Source organism: Hordeum vulgare, chromosome 4H (assembly GCF_904849725.1).
Source record: "Hordeum vulgare subsp. vulgare chromosome 4H, MorexV3_pseudomolecules_assembly, whole genome shotgun sequence".
NCBI lineage: Eukaryota > Viridiplantae > Streptophyta > Magnoliopsida > Poales > Poaceae > Hordeum > Hordeum vulgare.
The window spans coordinates 198,627,764-198,646,826 of record NC_058521.1 but is presented as its reverse complement, the minus strand read 5'-3'; positions in this window follow the sequence as shown (position 1 = coordinate 198,646,826).

The following is a 19,063-nucleotide window of genomic DNA, read 5'->3' as shown; positions in this document are numbered from 1 at the left end:
TGAAGACAGACAACACATTAGCCCACATAATAAATTGAAGATATTGCTGAATCAAAAGACAGGAATATCTGAACAGGAATAAGCAATTGCACTCGAACAAAATAGTAAGAATGCTTCCTCAAAGTGATGGTGGACAAAATTCCGATTAAGACCACTGCAAACAAGTATGAGCTAGAACTGCTCGGAACAAACATATGATCGAGATTTCATCCGATATCTTCGTGGATAAGATCGCACGGGCTCGAATTTACATTAGACATCCCGTGCAAGGCAGTGCACACGACATACGAAGTATTCCCGAGTCGTAGCGAGCTACAAGGACTCTTTAAGACACAACGAGAACCGATGTAAGACGACCATCAACAAACGCACCCACTGAACATCGAATCCCAACCTCAATCATGCATCTGTAGGAAGATAGTCCTATAAGGTACTACTTGATATCCCACCTATGAATTCCCGAAATAACTGGTCATGCAATCTGGTACACGGATACAAGGAGTAATATCACACAACTCCTAAACTAACCCGTCACCTGTATTACATCCGTCAACACACAACCAGCATCTCGGACCTTCATCTACAACAGATCCTCGTGATCACAACGATACCAAGTATGGCAGTACTCCCAAATAATATGCACCAGTACTAGGGACATCGGGGTTATCTCGCCACTACTAGTATTGAAGCAATAACGAACATCCTTCGTTCATAGATACTCAGAAATCTGACTGATGGCGATGTGTGCAAGAATCCCCTGGAGCTCAACTCCCCGAAAGAAATCAAAGAAGACAGGAGGCACCAAGACAGGACTCCGTCACATCGAAATCATATAGATTTCACAAATACCCGCGTGATCCTAAATTTTTTTGGAGCGAGAAGAGGAGTAGAATAAAGATTTCCTAAGACGAGAACCTCACCAGAGCATGGAAGAGGAGAAAAAAGAATCCAACTCTTCGATATAACTAAGACTTAAAACATTTTACTAGACTCGACTCGGCCAAGTACGATCACACAAAGGCTCCTATGGTCCTAAGGCTCTGATTACCAACTTGTAACGACTAAGATGCGGTCCTTTCCGATCTGGGGATCGAGGCCCCGAATTGGAAAGGAGCGCATCTAAGCGTCTCACAAACAAGGTATCATGGCACATACATAATATCAACAGAATGACAGTAAGGGGTTCAATTGCCATCTCATAAATATCAGAGTACATCACGCATACAATCAAAGTAGTTCCGCTACGGACTACAAAACAAGGGAAATGGCTATGCTACCCTGCCTGCTGGCCCACGATCTTCCAGATAGTTCACGTACAGGCGGTCGCTCTCCTCGTCATACTGCCACGCCAGCTGCGTGCCATCGGGATCACCTGTCTCTGGCATACCTGAACCCGTTGGTGTTGTGAAGGAATCTGTGAGCCACAGGGACTCAGCAATGTATGACCTCGGTGCCAGAACTAGTCAAGTTATTAGGTTGGATCGGTGGAGTACATAGGTTGCAGAATCCTAAGCTTGATATGGTGGCTAACTTACGTAGAACATATATGAATGTGGTCTATACTAGCGGTCGATGGTAGATGATCACTAAGTGATCCTGAACACCTACCTACGTCAATCATAACCCCACCGTGTTCCCGATCGAAGAGAGATCTTCGAGGGGACAGTCACGGTTACGCACACAGTTGGCAATTTTATTAGCTTATGTTTAAGTTATCTATTACCGGATGTTAACAAAATATACCAAGTTGCCACATAACCGCGGGCACGGCTTTTCGAAAGATTTAACCCTGCAGGGGTGCTCCAACTAGTCCATCACAAACGTACACAGGCCTCAAAGTAATCCTCTATCACGAATCTCGTGATCTTGCTGGATTCCTTAGAGGAAAACCTCAACTCTGGGGAGAACCAAAGCTTCAATGAGATTCCTATATGCAAGATATATCACTAAGGTAAGACAAGATTAGTAGGACCTCCCATCGTGACGATGACCCTGAGAAGAGCCGCGTATCTCAGTCTCAGGACACGACGGATGAGTCACACTACAGGTATACCAAACCTCAGGTTGCCCTGTGGTGGCCCCATAGTCTGCCTAGTTTGGACCAACACTCATGAGGAGTACTGGCCCGGGTTGTTGATTAAATTCCTCGGGATAGCTATTCCCTATGGAGATTATTATTAAGTGATTAGAAAATTAACACCAATGTTGGGTCCTGCCGGACAAGTCTTAACACTACGCGATTTATCGAGGGGGTCCCCATAACAACCCTGAACGTGTTAGGAGCGATCAATATGGAATCAAACACCGGTAGCCGGTAACTATGGCGGCAATTAAGGAAGAAAGCACCCGGCAAAAGGCTAGGCCTTCCGTTATTTACCAAGTATATAGGTGCATTAATTAAATAACAGAATTTAAGATAATGATATCAATCTCATGTTGTCACATGAGGCAAAGCACCTGCAACTCGCAACACTAACATTAGTAGCTGAGCAACGCCTACTTAGCCATTCAAGTTTGCTAGGAAGGGATAAGTGTTTGGTTTCATGGCATATCAGGAGGCAATTATTTAAGTGGTAGGCAGCGAGCATATGACAAGGAAACGTAAACTAGCATAACAAGTCTAGAGATGGAATCAAGGTCATATCATCTTGCCTGTGATATCCTCAGCTTGGAATGGTTCTTGTTGGTCCTGCACGTAATCTCTTGAATCCACGTACTGGTTCTTCGATCCCGGTGCTACCCAACATAAGAATTACATACAATGAACAACAACACCTCAAGATGCAACAATCACATGATGCATGAGATGAATATGAGCATGCATCACTACTTCTATCACTAGCACAAGCATGAGAAGTATATACATGTTCCTGGACAGAAATTCATCCTAAGCTATTTTTACATGCATGAGAATGACATGATCAGATGCGTCTCGTGAAAACGATGCAAAAGAATATAAAGAACATTACAATCGGAGCTATGGATCAACGGGAATCAACGAAACAAGATAAGAAGCCCTACGTGTCAAAATCATCACCACACACTCAAATGGCACAACTTTGGAATTTCCAGGTTGCCAAGAGATAAAACAAACCAACATGAATGGGATGGAGCAAATAAGAACACCACATCATCAACTAAGCACTCACAAACATCAAAATGACAAAACTACACAATCTGCCATAAACTACATCATAGCACTTTGTGAGCTACATGCAAAGCACCTACAACCACCCAAATATGACAAATAATATATGTGGCTGTAGCTATCCAAGAGTACTACAAGCTCAAGCAAGAATCACACACAAAGGAAGTAATCACAGGAAGTTACAAGGCTGTAAAGTTGCCCAAAATTATCAGATTTCAGGGACTTAGTGAAAATTCCTGATTCTCACTATGTGTCTATGCTCTGAAGCATTTTGACAGCAGCCAAAACAATATCTACAGGACTCTAAATGGAATGAAATTTACCAGGGAGCTAGACAAACATATCAGCTCCAACTTTCCAGTTGAAAGCTAAGGCTAGATCACAACACCTTGACCTGCACAACCTCATCAACAGGAGAAGAAAATATAAACAGGTTCTCAGACTTAGTGAAAATCTCAGTTTTCACTAATCTGGAATTTCAGCCACATGCCTACTTTGTCTAGGCACAAGTTGCACACAAGATACCCTAAGAGATAAATGACACCAATATGATGTAGAAATGATCCCCTACTACTGCCATCCAAGATATCATGCCCTTGGGCTCATCCCACACCATGGAATCAAGGAACAAACTTAGAACAAATCTGAATATGTCATCTCCAGAAAGTGTCACAATGGCAAAACTGAGTTCACCAATGGATTACTTGGGAGATTCTACCCCAGAATCATATATAATATGTATGCACTTACTTGGAGCAAGTGACCACAAACTAGGAAGGAAGAAACTACAAGAAATCATACATAGTGAATAGTGCAACATTTCATGTGCATTTCACTAGATCAACTCCTACATGGATACTTGTTCATGTGCATAATGACAATAGGGACATGAGGGTTTTGACCCCATGTATGTGACATAGCACACCAACACCAAGCTCATCTACCAAACTATCCACACACCACAAGACATCATGCCCACTCACATATGGTCATGTGAAGGTGCATAGTGATTGCAAGGGTGGGGAAGTTCCACACACACACATCTACTCCACATCACCCACAACAACATCATGCTCTTGATCAACACAAACATGTAAGGCATCTACAAAATAACAAAACCAAGGAAGCATCATGCCACCTACACAGGCACACTACTTGGCCACAAGTGTTAAGCTCAAGTGTATGTGTAGCTCACTCACATCACAATATATGCCCACAAGATATACCACACAAGAGAACCACTATGCTACTAAATATATGCATCTACACCACACACTATATGCTAGCACCACCACACATACACATGCACAACATCGTGCACACACACACACACCACCATGAACTATGTACACCAAATATGACAAGGTGCGCGGGGAGGGGGAACCCATCCACACACAGACTCTCTTACTTGTGCACCAAGACACAAGTGCACTATAACCACCTACACTTGTAAAAATCACAAACTATCCATCTAACCCAATCTAGCAACACCTAAGGCAACATGCTGTAGAAGCTACAAAAAAATAAGTAACACTATCTACCTAGCACCACACAACAACTATGCAGCCAAGGGGTACGGCAACAGGAAGATACCACAGCAAAAATAAAATGGGGGAGGTGAGGATTCGAACCCTGTTCCTCCTGATACAACACACTACTTCCTACCATCCTCCTACTGACCAAATGCTCGACAGGATCAGGGATGCTATGAGGTTATCTACCATGCTACGGCTAAGACACTGTGCCAACCAATAAATATGCAAAAAGGGGCGCTTTCGCAGGGGATAGAACCCTCGACCTAACCACAACAACATGCATACCTCAACCACTTTGCTACGAAACAACTAGTGATAGAGAAAGGATCTGAATCTAGGCGTACTAGCAACACTACCTGCACCTGCTCTGCACGCCGGCGACAGGGAGGATGCCGGGGCTGAACCACTGCTCCTGCTGCCCACGAAGGGAGCCACTACTTCTATCCATCGATGGACTACAAGGGGAAGGAACCCCTGCTACTCCACACACAGTCACGAGCTCACCCAACCTACTGCACCACAGACAACATGCCCTGCTGCCGATCTGCTACAAACAGAGAAGCACGACGAGCACTACGGCGGATCCGAGCCGGTCCAAGGAGGAAGAAGGAAGGGGGCGAGGCTCCTCACCTTAGGGAAGGAAGAGGGGAACCGAACGAAGGAGAAGCCGCTCCAGGGGAAGAAGAATGGCGCTGAAGACGTCCCTGAACCGCAGAACCGAAGCAGAGGAAGAGCTCCGGGGCCGAGGTGAAGACGAGGTCCTGGTCGTCGATGAGGACGCTCCTCGACCTCACCGAGGATGAAAATGGGGCGCGGGAACCTTCCCCGTGCCCCTGGACATGGCCGCCGGCGCTGGTCAACGACGAGGGCGGCGATCAACGACGGGGACCTTCTCTGTTCCTAGCTACAGAACTTACCAGGAGGGGGAAAGAGAGAAGGAGGGAGATGGCGGCGGCGCTGGAGGAAGGAGAGGGAACCCTTGCTTCGGGGGGAGGGATCTGGCACTTAAATCATCTCGGGGGACGCACTTGAGCCGCTGTATCGGAGCCATGGGGAATCGGTGGAGGAGGAGAGGTCGTATAGTGGCTGACATCGAGAGGAGGAAGAGAGGGTCGCGAAGCAGGCTCCTGGTCGTGAAGGGGTACGGGCCAGGGAGAGACTTGGGCTGCGCTAGCGCGGGAAAGAGAGAGGAGAGACTGGGCCACACAGTGCGGGAGGAAGCCCACGTGAGCGCCACTTAAGAGAAAACAAACCCCGGGCTATTACCTATTTAGAATAAATACAGAGAAAGGAAAAGGCCCACAGGGCTAACTACTGAAGATAAAATCAAAACAAAAATGCCCGTGGACCTGAAAATAAATAAGCTATTTAAATAAAATACAAAAGGAATTTATGGGGCAATTAAGTAAATACAAAACAAAAATTGTAATATCTGTTTTGTGATTTATTGCACCTTTAGGACACTTTTCAAAACACCAAATCTTGCACCCCAATATCTCCACAATAAATACTAAACAAAGGACATTTTTAAATCAGGTTAGGAGCAAGTGGAATTTTGAACTTCAGATAAAAAGAGAGAAAAGGGATTAGAAACAATATCAAGCCACCACACCACATCATACATCACTTGTTCCCCCCTCACATGAAATCACAATGACCACATCTAACAAGATCACATGCAACCACAACATGACATGGCAAGACAATATATGGCAAGCAAACAAGGAAGGTTAATGGAGCCACATGAAATCATACATGCATAATGACACCCTCATATCAATGATAATGTGGACCCACATCAAATAGGTTCCAAATATGGCAAGTACACACTTGGGGCATTACACAACCTTCCTTGGAGCCTTTGAAGGAGGTGAAGTTTCCTATGGCACAAAGTGTGAGTCCTCTTCATCAGAATTCATCTTCTTCCTCTACCTGGTGGCTTCCTTGGGCAAACCATGGGAGTTGTAGGATCCAGGGTCAGAGTCTGACTTATCTGGACTAGTGCGTGAGTCCATCTCAACACTGTGCTCTTTGAAGTCATTTTGACTATCTTCTAAACCAGACATATCTGAGAGGCAAGCACAAACTCACTAGGAAACAATAAAACTTGTGAAGTGGATATATGAAAGATAGAAAGGATGAGCATCACAAAATTCAAATGTTTTTGAAATTTTAAACAGAGAAATCCTTAGTTTTAACTTTATACAGAGCACATATATGTGGAACCGAGTTTGAACTTTCGGAGTCACCGAGACACATGAACCCCTTGACAGAATCTTGGTCATCATTTCGGTGGAGACGAAAATGACAACTCAGCGAGTCCATTCTCAGGAACCCTAGGTTCAAAATCGATAGCACCAAGTTTTGCAATTCGGAGTCATCGATATGGGGTATGTGGACTGTTAACCCTAAAAACTGCCTAGTTCTCTAATCTACGGGATTCATCTAGCTGATAGAGAGGATGTACACGGTGTCTTGTGGATAAATATTTCCCATTGCGTATGAATCAGATGGAGAAATGCAGAGGGGGTCCGAACCATACCCTAGCTGGGCGGTGGTCCGGCGATGGCGGTGAGGATTCCGTTGGCGACGATGATTCCCAGCGACGGAGAAGCACGGGGACTCAAGGGCGACGACCAGGGGTCCAGGAGGCAGCTTAGGGTTTGAGGCGAAACGGCTTTGACGATTGGAAATCAAAGAATTGGTCTGCTGGAGTATATACCCATTCGATGTCGGTGTCACCGAGATTACGAAATCGGTGTCACCGAGTTCCTATGCTGTCAGCTGACAGGGAAACTCGGTGGAACCGAGTTTCTCATTCTGGTGGTACCGAGATGGAAAACCTAGATCAACTCTGGAATTTGGTGGAACCGAGTTTGTGAAGTTGATTTCACCGAGTTCATTCACAGAGAGGTTTTGGAGGTCAGCCATTGACGGTACGAAACTCCGAGTGGTCCTTCACACAAAGGGATCGACAAGTGCTTGTTCAAGCTTTGTGATGAAGCATGAATAGAACTAGAGATGAGATAACATAGATAGCTAGAGAAGAGTCCTAGCATTCTTGTCCATCGAATTGGCAAAAGATAAATGAAGAGCCTAATAACAACAATTGGATGTCCTCGAATGATCAAACACATGCAAACCAACATGCTCACACAATAAGAATGACAGAAAAAAATGTGGTGAAGATGCACAAACATCCTAGCAGTTATCAAGCACTTGGGAGATGACAAAGTCATCCATATATGAGTATATTGACATAGGAGCCAAGTAAGAATACTTGATCATAGGTCATACTCATCGTTAAGCACAAGTGGGGTTACCACTTTTACATAAGCATTAATGTGTTCATATCCTTAGGAGATGATTATACTCAAGTCTTAGAGTAAAGCTCCCCCTTGATATGACATCCCCACTAAGAGGGATCAACTAACCTTTGGTTTTGTCGTAGAAGACTTCAAGTAGGTGATGTAGTGGTGGATGCTCAATGTTGATGAAGATCATCTTGAGTTGGGAGCAATCTTTATTGTTGTCATACTCTTCTCACCTACATGGGTTAGTCCCAAAGCACGAGAAAACATGCAAGAATATCTATGGACATGGAGAGAAACACAAATGGGATGATGTCCAAAGATGCATTAAGTACCTTGTTCCTTGCTTACCTTTGAGGGAATGTGTGACTCCTTAAACTAATGCATATGATTCAGGTTGATTGCAAATAGTTCTTGCCAAAATGAATAAGAGTGAATTTCATTGGCGGAGTCACCCCTCAAGAACTTCCCTAGTTCTTCCTCTTGGGGATCCACATCAAATTGATGGGAATCCTTGGAGTTGTGGTAGCACTTGTTGAGGTAGAGATAGTAGTGTCCTTGGGAACACACTTGACCTTGGCTTGGGGTTCTTCTTCAAATAGGTCAATGTCGTCTTGAAGCTTTCCCTTGCCTTTGTGGTCTTGTGGTAGAAGGCCATCTTCTGAGCTTGTTCCATTGGGAGGAGTGGGATCACACTTCTCCTCTTGGGGAACAAACTTAGGAGTGGGATATGGACCTTCTTCCGAAACATCTCCGTTAACGTTGAAGTAGCCAACACCTTGTTTCTTCCGATGTCCTCCTTGCTTGCGCACAATTTCCTCGAATTGTTTACTTCCGACAAGGCTCTTGAAAACACCTTTCTCTATAATCCCTTTCAATAGATCATTTTATTGCTCAAGTGTAACTTGGCTAAGAGAATCGTTAGTGGAATCAATAGAGCTACTAGCAACAACATTTTTGATTTTAGGCTTAGCATGGTTGTTACTAAATGAAGAAACCTTCTTGCCTTTGTTACTAGTGTTCCTATGTTTAACTTGTGGAACAAAGTTGGACAAGAGTAATCGTTTGGCTAGATAAGAAGAACTCTTCTTTCAAAGAATATCATTGATCACTTTTAAGAACTCATGCTCTTGCTCCATGTTGAGCTTCTCGAAGTGTTGCTTCTCATGGGTTCTTGCAAGCTCTCTATGATCTTATAGTCTAGTCTCATGAGCTAACTTAAGAGTTTTTTATTCTTGATTTAGTCGTTCAATTTCTTTCTTATCATCAGCATTCGATTTCTCTTGACTAGCATGATAAATAGCAAGTTCATTTTCAGTGTAATCACTAGTTTTATCAAGAAGCAAGTCATCTTCTCCTAACAAGTCATCCTCATCACTATTAAAATCAAGATACTCAGGATGTGATACCTTGGGGCCTTTAGCCATGAAGCAGTTTCCGACTCCCTCATTTGGTGAATGAAATAAGTCGTAGGAGTTAGTAGAAACAAGTGCAATCCTGACAACACCTTCATCTTGACTATAGTCGGAGTGGGAGTGATAGGTTCTCTCAGAGTGGTGATCAGACTCGGAGCCACACACCCATTCACCAACATGAGCTTGATGTCTTTTTATTGAACTGCTCTTGGTTTACTTGTCCTTCTTCTCCGATTCCTTGCCTCTCCGTGAGTGTATTCGTTCATAGTGATCTTCTCTACTCCTTCTCTCTCTACGAGGTGACTCATCTCTTGAGCTTCATCTTCGAGGTGACTCTTCCCTTCTTTTATAGGGAGCCGAGCACTTATTTGAGTAGTGTCCGGGCTTCCCACAATTGTAGCAGTTTCGGTCACGACTTGACAAACGCTTCTCTTCATGTCTCGAGCTTGAGCTTCTCTCTTTGCCTCTACTCTTATAGAACTTGTTGAATTTTCTAATGATGAGGCTTATCTCTTCATCAGTGACAAGATTGTCCTTTCAAGTAGAGGGAGCATCACATGAAGCTTTATAAGCACCGCTTGACTTGTTGTGCAGCTCATCTTTGTCCTTGAGTAACATCTCATGAGCAACAATCCTACCAGTGACTTCAGTTGGCTTGAGATCTTTGTAATTTGGCATCATTTGGATCAATGTGGACACCTGTCATACTTGCCATCGAGAGCTCTAAGTATCTTTTTGATGATGAATTTGTCGGTCATCTCTTCGCTTCCTAAGCCGGCAATCTCATTGGTGATGAGAGCTAGTCTAGAGTACATTTCAGTGACACCTTCACCATCCTTCATCTTGAACTTGTCAAACTAACTTTGAAGCACATCAGCTTAGATTCTCTGACAGAATTAGTACCTTCGTGCATATCAACCAAAGTATCCCAAATTTCTTTTGCATTCTCAAGACGACTGATTTTGTTGAATTCTTCGGGGCATAGGCAGTTGAAGATGATGTCACAGGCTTGAGCATTAAGTTGCAACATCTTCAGTCCATCAGTTGTCGCATCACGATCTCGCTCATGCCCTTCTCCAAAGAAGTTACCTTGCACACCAACACGAATAACTGCCCAAACATGAGGATTAAAGCCAAGAATATGCATTTTCATTTTATGCTTCCAACTAGCAAAATTAGTGCCATCAAATTAAGGACCTCTACGATGATAATTTCCCTCTCTAGATGCCATACTCTCCTAGGTTGTTAGACCAATGAGATGGAGACCAAAGCTCTGATACCACTTGTAGGATCGAAATTATGTCTGGAGGGGGGGTGATTAGATTACTTGTCAATATTTTTTTTGCCTTTTCAGAATTTTACTTGAGAAACAGCTACGACAATTATAACCAGTCAAGTACACCCTACAGATGCAATTATAATAGTATAGCAGCGAAAAGTAAAATATGCAAGTGTAAAGTAGAGGAGTAAGGTAGGGAGAACAAACACATGGGGTTGACACGATGATTTTTGGCATCGTTCCGATAGGTGGCACTATCGTACGTCCATGTTAGTGGAGACTTCAACCCACGGAGGGTAATGACTGCGGGAGTCCGCGGAGGGCTCACACACGGAGGGTCCACAAAGAAGTGGCCTTGTCTATTCCACCACGGCTTCCGTCCACGGAGGACTAGCGTTACTCACGGTAGATCTTCACGAAGTAGGCGATCTCCTTGCCCTTACAAACATCTTGGTTCAACTCCACAACAAGAAGTAGGAGGCTCCAAAGCGACACCTAACCAATCTAGGAGGCACCACCCTCCAAAAGATAATAGGTGTCGTAGATCAATGAACTCCTTGCTCTTGTGCTTCTAAAGATAGTCTCCTCAACACAAATCACTCTCTCACAGAATATGCATGGGTAGGAGAGGTTGATTTGGTTGAAAGAAGTTTGGGGAGGCTAGAGATCAAGTTTCAAATGATAGGATTGGAATATCTTGGTCTCAACACTTGAGTAGGTGGTTCTCTCTCAGAAAATGGATCTGGCAGTGTAGTGTGTGTTCTGAGTGCTTCTCCCACGAATGAGAGGTGAGTGAAGGGGTATATATAGGCAGCAGCCAAAATCCAACCGTTACACACAAAAGGTCAAACTCGGTGACACCGAAGTTGACAACTCTGCTGTACCGATAAGAACTAAAGGTGTAAAATTTTGAATCTCGGCGAGACCGATATATGAAACTCGGTGGCACCAAAAAGGTGACTAGTGGTCAGATGGCCAAACTCGGTGGCACCGATACTCAAACTTAGAAATTTTGATTTTGTGTATCTTGGCAACAGAACGTTGGTCACACTGAACTCGGTAGCACCAACTTGGTTTCGGTTGCACCGATTTGGTGGCAGTGGCTAGGGTTTCTGTCTGAGTTCAAACTCGGTGGGTCCAATATGGAAATGTTGGTGACACCGAATTTGTGAATGTTGATCTTGATAGAGTGGATATGTGGGAAAAATGATTGAGTGTTTTGGTGGCTAACTTTGAGCATTTGTGCAATCAGTTCATTTTACTACCTCATCCCCTTTAAATAGTATTGGCCTTCCTATGGACTCCAAAGTGATTTCTCACAAATATAAAATGAAGAGTCTTCTAGCTTGAAGCTTAAGCCAACATTATTCCTTTCTTACATCCATGGGCATCTACACAAAACCTTAAGCCATAGCATCTTTTGAACTTTTTCTGTAATATACTTGGAAAACATATTAGTCCAATGATGCATATGTTGTGATCAATTATCAAAATGACCCTAGGGAGCAATTGTGCTTTCACCATCTCCATCGCCCCGCTCTCGCCTCGCCTTGGGCCACGGCCCACTAGGTGAGCTGCTCCCCACCTTGCATATATGTCGCCTAGTGCGTGTGATAGCTATAAGTCGCTCGCTGCAAGTTTGGCCTCTTACTCAGTTTCGGCCCGGTTAACTTTTTTTTCTGTTAGCGATTTTCCAATTACCTAGGTCATTTAATAATTGCAGATTAATGTCTGTTTTTAAAATGCTAGTAACTCACAAACAGTGCACCAGATTAAAACGATTTCAGCATGAAAAATGCTTAGTATTTTCTGTAGTTTCACAATAACCAACTTGCATCCATGTTAAAAATGATTAACTTGTTGTTTTCATTTAATTTGCATTAGGCCATGCTAAAACCGTTTTCACCATAACTAATTAACCGTAGCTTCGACTAAAATGTTTCACATATGTAACCTGGCTAGAAAAATGTTAAAATAACATGAGAGCATTTATTTTGCTGTTTAACAACTCTAAAATTGTGATATGGGCATATCTGTAGCAAATTCAAAGTTACATATGGGGACTTTTTGAAATTGTTGTTCGTTGTTCCGGCCTCATTTAAACTTGTTTAGAATTCACGTAGCTCCATGATATCTTGCTGCACCCATGTTTTAAAATGTTGTGGCTGTCATTTGCATGCATGTTGGATTCATGGCATAATATCTTGCGATGACCATATCTTCTAGACGTAACTACGTTGGAGATGAACTTTATATGTAAATCGACTAGAATGACGCGTAGAGTCTCATGAATCACTTTATTTTGCTGTTTAATAAATATAAAAATATGTTTAGGACAAATCTGGACAGATTTCGAAATTAACACAGAGGGCCATTTCAAAAATGCTATATGTTGTTTCCGACCTTATTTAAAATGCCTAGATAGTGTAGTTCTTTATGTTTCACCTCTTGCCATGTTTAACAACATTTAATACTGTCATGTACCTAAACGGGTGTAAACTAAGTAACCAAATGTGGAGTTTCGTAAATATGCAACTCGTTGCATATTGAGCTTCACTTAATGTGTAGTGTTTGATTTTGTGAATTGCCATGCCGTGTCTTGCATAATTAAACCGTACATGCATCATATGTGTTTGTGCATCATGTCGTTTATATGGCGTTGTGTCGATCGTGTGTTGATTGTTGTTCCGGATTGTTTCTTCTCGATAGAGTTCCGAACTGCTTCGAAGTGTGAGGATGCGTTCTTCTTCCAAACGGGATTACATGCAAGATGACCATTTCCCAAGATACCATTACTATCATTGCCATGCTAGTTGTCTCGTTTCTTTCGCTATGTCTCGCTGCCTACCACCTGTTGAATAAGCCTCCCAACATTGCCATGGAAAACCTCTAACCCCTCCACTACCCAGCAAACCTTGTTTGGCTATGTTACCGCTTGCTCAACCTTCTTATAGCATTTCTAGTTATAGGTGCAGCTGCTTCCATGTGAAAACATGGGTTCATTGTTATATCACCATATAATTGCTATTTAATTTAATGCACCTATATAGTTGGTAAAAGGTGGAAGGCTTGGCCGTCTAGCATGGTGTTTTGTTCCATCTTTGTCGCCCTAGTTTCGGCTAACAGTCTTATATTCCATAGTTGAGCACTCCTAACACGCTCGGGGTTATTATGGGGACCCCCTTGATAATTCGTCTTAGTTTAAAACTTGTATGGAAAGGCCTAACTTTGGTACTACATTTGCCTAATAACTAATAAAAAAATGCATAGGGACCCGTCAGCACGCACAGAGTAATTAATCAACCCCTCGGCCAGTGCTGCTCATGAGTGTTGGTCCAAACTAGAGCCATTTGCGGGGCCAACCCGGGGCAACTCGGGAGATTTCCATCAGGCCACCGTACACTGTGCTTATCCATCGTGTCCTGAGAACGAGATACTGTGCTCCTATCGGGTTCGTCGACACATCGGGCGACCTTACTGGACTTGTTTTACCTTTTACGAAATATCTTGTGCATCGAGATTCCGGTGATGATTTGGGCTATCTGAGAGTTGATGTTTTCCACTAAGGAATCCGTGGAGATCACGAGTTTCGTGATTGAGACTTTCTATGCAGCTTGTGGTAATTTGCCTTGGACTAGTTGGAGCAGCCCTGGAGGCTTAAATCTTTCGGAAAGCCGTGCCCGCGATTTTGTGGCAAACTTGGAATGTTTGTTTAACATCTGGTTCTAGATAACTTGAAGTAAACTTAATTAAAACTTGCCAACTATGTGTGTAACTGTGACTGTCTCTTTCGTGAGCTCCTTCTCTAGTTGAGGACATGGTGGGGTTATGTCTCACGTAAGTAGGTGTTCATGATCATTCATTTAATTATCATTAGTTCATGTCTGTTATTCGTAGATCATCCTCCTTTTATTCTTGTACTCGTAAGTTAGCCACCTCAAATAAATACTTAATTTTTTGCTGCAGCCTCACCACTTGACCATACCTCACCAATTAAGCTTTGTTAGTCTTGATACCTTTGGGAATGAGATTGCTGAGTCCGTGTGGCTCACAGATTACTACAACAACAATTGTAGATATAGGTAAAGAGTTACTTTGATGTGAGCGTGATGATTCTTCTATTTGGAGTTTCTTCTTGTTCTTCCTCGATCTAGGATGGTTCCACGCCAGCAACCTAGGTTAGCAAAGATGGATGTAGTTATTTTATCGTTTGTTTTCATGCGTAGTTGGACCCTGCTCTCCTTCATGATGATTGGATGTATTAATGTATTGTGTGGATCATGCTGTAGCGTGTGGCGAGTGTAAACCAATTCCATATAGTCATCTCTTTAGTACATGTACTTGTAATAATATCCATTCTTACAAAACGACGAGATGCGCTTCTATCTCTGTCGAGGCCCTCGCGTCAAAATAAGGATATGATCGCATCTTGGGCGTTACAAGTTGGTATCAGAGCAGTATCGACCTAAGAACCCCCTTGATTGATCGAACTTGGCCGAGTCGAGTCTAGTGAAAAACTACTTTGAGTCTAGTTATATATCGAAGAGTAGGTTTCTTTTTACTACTCTTCTATGCTCTGGTGAGGAATCTTGACATAAGAATTTTAATTCTACTCCTCTTATCACTCAATTTTTTAGGATCATGTGGGTATTTTGGAATTTATATGATGTCGATGTGACGGAGTTCTCTCTTGGTGCCTCCTGTCTGACTTGATTTCTTCCGGCGGGTTGAGCTCCAGGGGATTCTTGAGCACATCGTTATCATTTAGATTTCTTAGTACCCCAGGATGGAGGATGTTTGAAATTGCTTTAATACTAGTAGTGGCTAGAGAAGCCCGACATCCCCGGTACTGGTGCAGAGAGTTCGGGGGTATTTCCATACTTAGTATTGTTGTGTTTTTGAGGGTCCGAGATAGATGAACTTGCGGATCTTCTCGCTTGTGTTTTGAAAAGTTGCGGGAAAGGTGTAACTGATTACACTGAGTACGTTCCTAGACCCGCAACCAGATTGCATAATCAAGAAAGTTTTTGGAAGTTCTTAGGTGGGAACTCAAGTAGTTACCTATAGGATTATCTTCCAACAGATGCATGATGTGAGGTTGGGGTTCGGCATCTAGTGGAATACCACAAAAATATCGAACGGAATCACTGTCATGAATTTTCTTTCGGATTTCTTCATAATCCCCATCCTTTGTTTTGTTGGAATATGGTAATTTGAGTTGCTTCGATGTCAAGTGGTGATTGCATATCTTCTCTAAGCAGTGTTCTCATATTTTTATGCGAATGCTAATTCATTTTGCTCAATCAAATTGTCTTATCAATTCTTTTCAAACCAGAATTGTCATGTCAATTCTTTCAAGCTGTGTTTTCTCTTCAAGTTAATTCAATCTTCTCTAATATTTGGACGATCAATCTGTCATTTCTTTCCAGAGTTTGTATCATCTATCCCAAATTGTCTTTGTTTTTCCCCGCCCTCCCACCCTTTTTTCTCTAATGATTTAATTATCATCCATGTGTATTTCTCTTTAGTGTTGCTTTCGCTATCTTTTCTGCCGTGTCATATCCGTTGATTCTTTGTGAAGATTTTTAGGGGTTTCAGTTCATCATTTCTTCGTCTCCGTGTTCTTCTCCGGTGGATTCAATTTAAGCTTTCAATGTTCAACATACCCTTTTCATTCGTTCAATGCTCTCCCATGTTGGAAATTCTTATCCAAGCCTCTATTTTTATTCGTCTCTCTCTATTATATCCGATGTTGAAGTTATCTCAGAAGTTTCTTGTTTTCAATCCTTTGAATTATTTCGAGGTTATCAACCTCATCAAGTTCTTCATTTATACCGGTGCAATCTATCCTGCTAAGCAATTGTTTCAACGGTGTTTTCTCTTGAGTGGGCCCATAACCCACATGTTTTTCCCAGGATCTTTCCTCGCTCTTCTAATCTTTTCTGGAGATCTCTAAATCTTTTCAAATATGATGTAAGTATGGATTTCATCAGTCATATTCCTTCTTGAAGATCGCTTCAAATTCATTTTCATCATTGACTCAACCTTTCCTTATTCATTATTCTGGAGTGTCTCAGTAATTCTTGATGGTGATTCTTGTCGTCGTTCTCAGCTTGAAAACCAAAGAAGTGGTTCTCTTAAATCTTAGTCCATTCTTTTGAAGATTGTCATCTCATCGTCGTGCTCATTCCCAAATTGTTGTCAATCATAGTAAATCTTTTCATATCTATCCGGGGCATTTATGTGTTCATTTCTCGATCCTCCGAAGGCCATAATTTCACAAGGTTTCTTTATTCTCAGCTTTGAGCATTCATTCTCAAATTCTTATCAATTGTTGTCTCTTCGTCCGTCTCTCGATTATTCCAGTGCCTTGTTCAAGTTTTCTCTCAGGTGGATCATGATCTCTTCGTTCTCTTGCATCTCAGTTCATTCAAATTTATGCTTTTTCATTTTAGTTCTTACTGGTGGTTCATTCAACAATTCTTCAAGTGTGTACCTTATCTATCTCTCTTTTGTCTTTTTAAGAAGAATAAGTGGTACGCTAAATCCATTGCTTGTCATCAATTTAATTTGATGAAGGATAAGCATACCATAATTCTTATTCTTGTCCCCTTTAAGTGATTTCAAGCTTGTTTCCGGAGTTGTTCATGATATCAATCCTTACCCCAAGTGTTCTTTTTTTTCCGGGGTTCCATGCTTTCTTAAGTATCTATTTGCGAGGCTTCATCTAAATCTTTCCAAGGTCATAATCTTGTTCTCTTTGCAACCTTCAACTCTTTCTATCATTCTTTCATGCTGATGTTCTTCAAGTGGTTCTTCATGGTGGTTCGTAGTTGTTGGGAAAAAGACACCTATGGGAACCTCCAAGGATCCCTTGATCGTTCGGCGGAGGGAGAGAGGTGGAGCCAAGAGCACAACTAACAATCAACACCGGCAAGGTCTTTTACCAAGGTTCGGGCCGCTTAGCGTGTAAAACCCTACTCCTGCTTTGTTTGTTGTATTGGGTTCTTACTGTAGGGTCACTTGCGATAGTAATTGACTTTTGACTGGTGGTCAAAGAGTCTAAAACCCTAAAAAGGTCCCCCCTAGAACTGAGCTTTGGGCCTCCTTTTAAAGGAAAAGGGGTCGCCAACAGTGCTCTGTAGTGGGTTCACCGCTATCTATCTACCGCAGTGCCAGGGGCAGTAAATGCCTTGTCAGCCCCCTGACCTGCATCAAGGTGGCATCGACACGTACCCAGGTGTTTTGACACCTGGGCTTTGTGCTGGCGCACGAGGGATGTGCGGGAGCGGTGGCAGTCGGTGGCACTGTGGGAGGATGGACACCTGGCGGGCGATGGGAGCTTGTCGGCATGGCGTCCATGTCGGTGGCCTAACCCGTCTTCCGGCAAGGAGGGCTTGTCGGGGCCTTGGACGTCTTTTCGGCAAGGAGGCTTGCTGGGGCCTTGCGTGTCTTCCTGGCAAGGAGGGCTTGCCAGGGCCTTGTGGTTTGGGCTTGTTCTTCACACACTTGGAGGGGTGTGGCCTTGGTGAGCTTGGGTTATCTTTCCCTGCCAACCTTCTTCGCGTACTGCTGCCAAGGGTGTTGCCGGCGCCCGTGCACAAGTCTGGGCACTTGAGACCCCAGTCTGTAGTGCACCGACAGTAGTGTATGTAATTCTTTCTCAAGGTGTTCTTCAAGATTATTTTGAAGGAGCTTAAGTATTCTTATCTTGCGTTTCCAAGTGCAATTCTTCCTCCTTTTTCCTTTTGAGGCGGTGTTATAGCATTCTTGATTGATGAGGATTCTCAAAGAGAATTTGTTTCAAGAATGAGATAATTAAACCCATCGTCTCTTCCATTGAGCTATCTTGGTTTAGATTTCACCTAAAGCCTTTTCTAAGGATTGTTACTATTATGGTGATTATCGTTGACCCAAGTTCTCAATATATCCTCTAGGTGTAAGAAGTTTGTCTCTCTTGTTGCTCTCAAGCATCTCTGTTTCTGTTAGTGGCTAGTTGTCACCTCGTGATTTTGAGAGGTTTCCATAAGCCCACAACAAGCTTGTTCTTTTTGTTGTTGGTTTTCCGACAATTCCGTTCAATTCTTCTTGTGAGGAGGCTCTTCAATCCAGTTGTGGTAGGTATTGTCATTTTTCTTTCTGATCTTTTCTTTCTAGTGATCTAGTTTCTATTCTTTTGTTCCGGAGGCTTGGTGATGTTGCTCTCTTCAACCCATCATTTTGTTTTGTCAAGATCATATTCTTTTCTTGCTTATCAATTTAGTTGTAGTGTTGTAAATATTTTCATATTCTTTCCACCTTACCAAAATTTGTCCTCTTTCCTACCGAAGTGCTGCCAAACTTTTGTTTCAATTCTTGCTTGTTTCTCATATCAT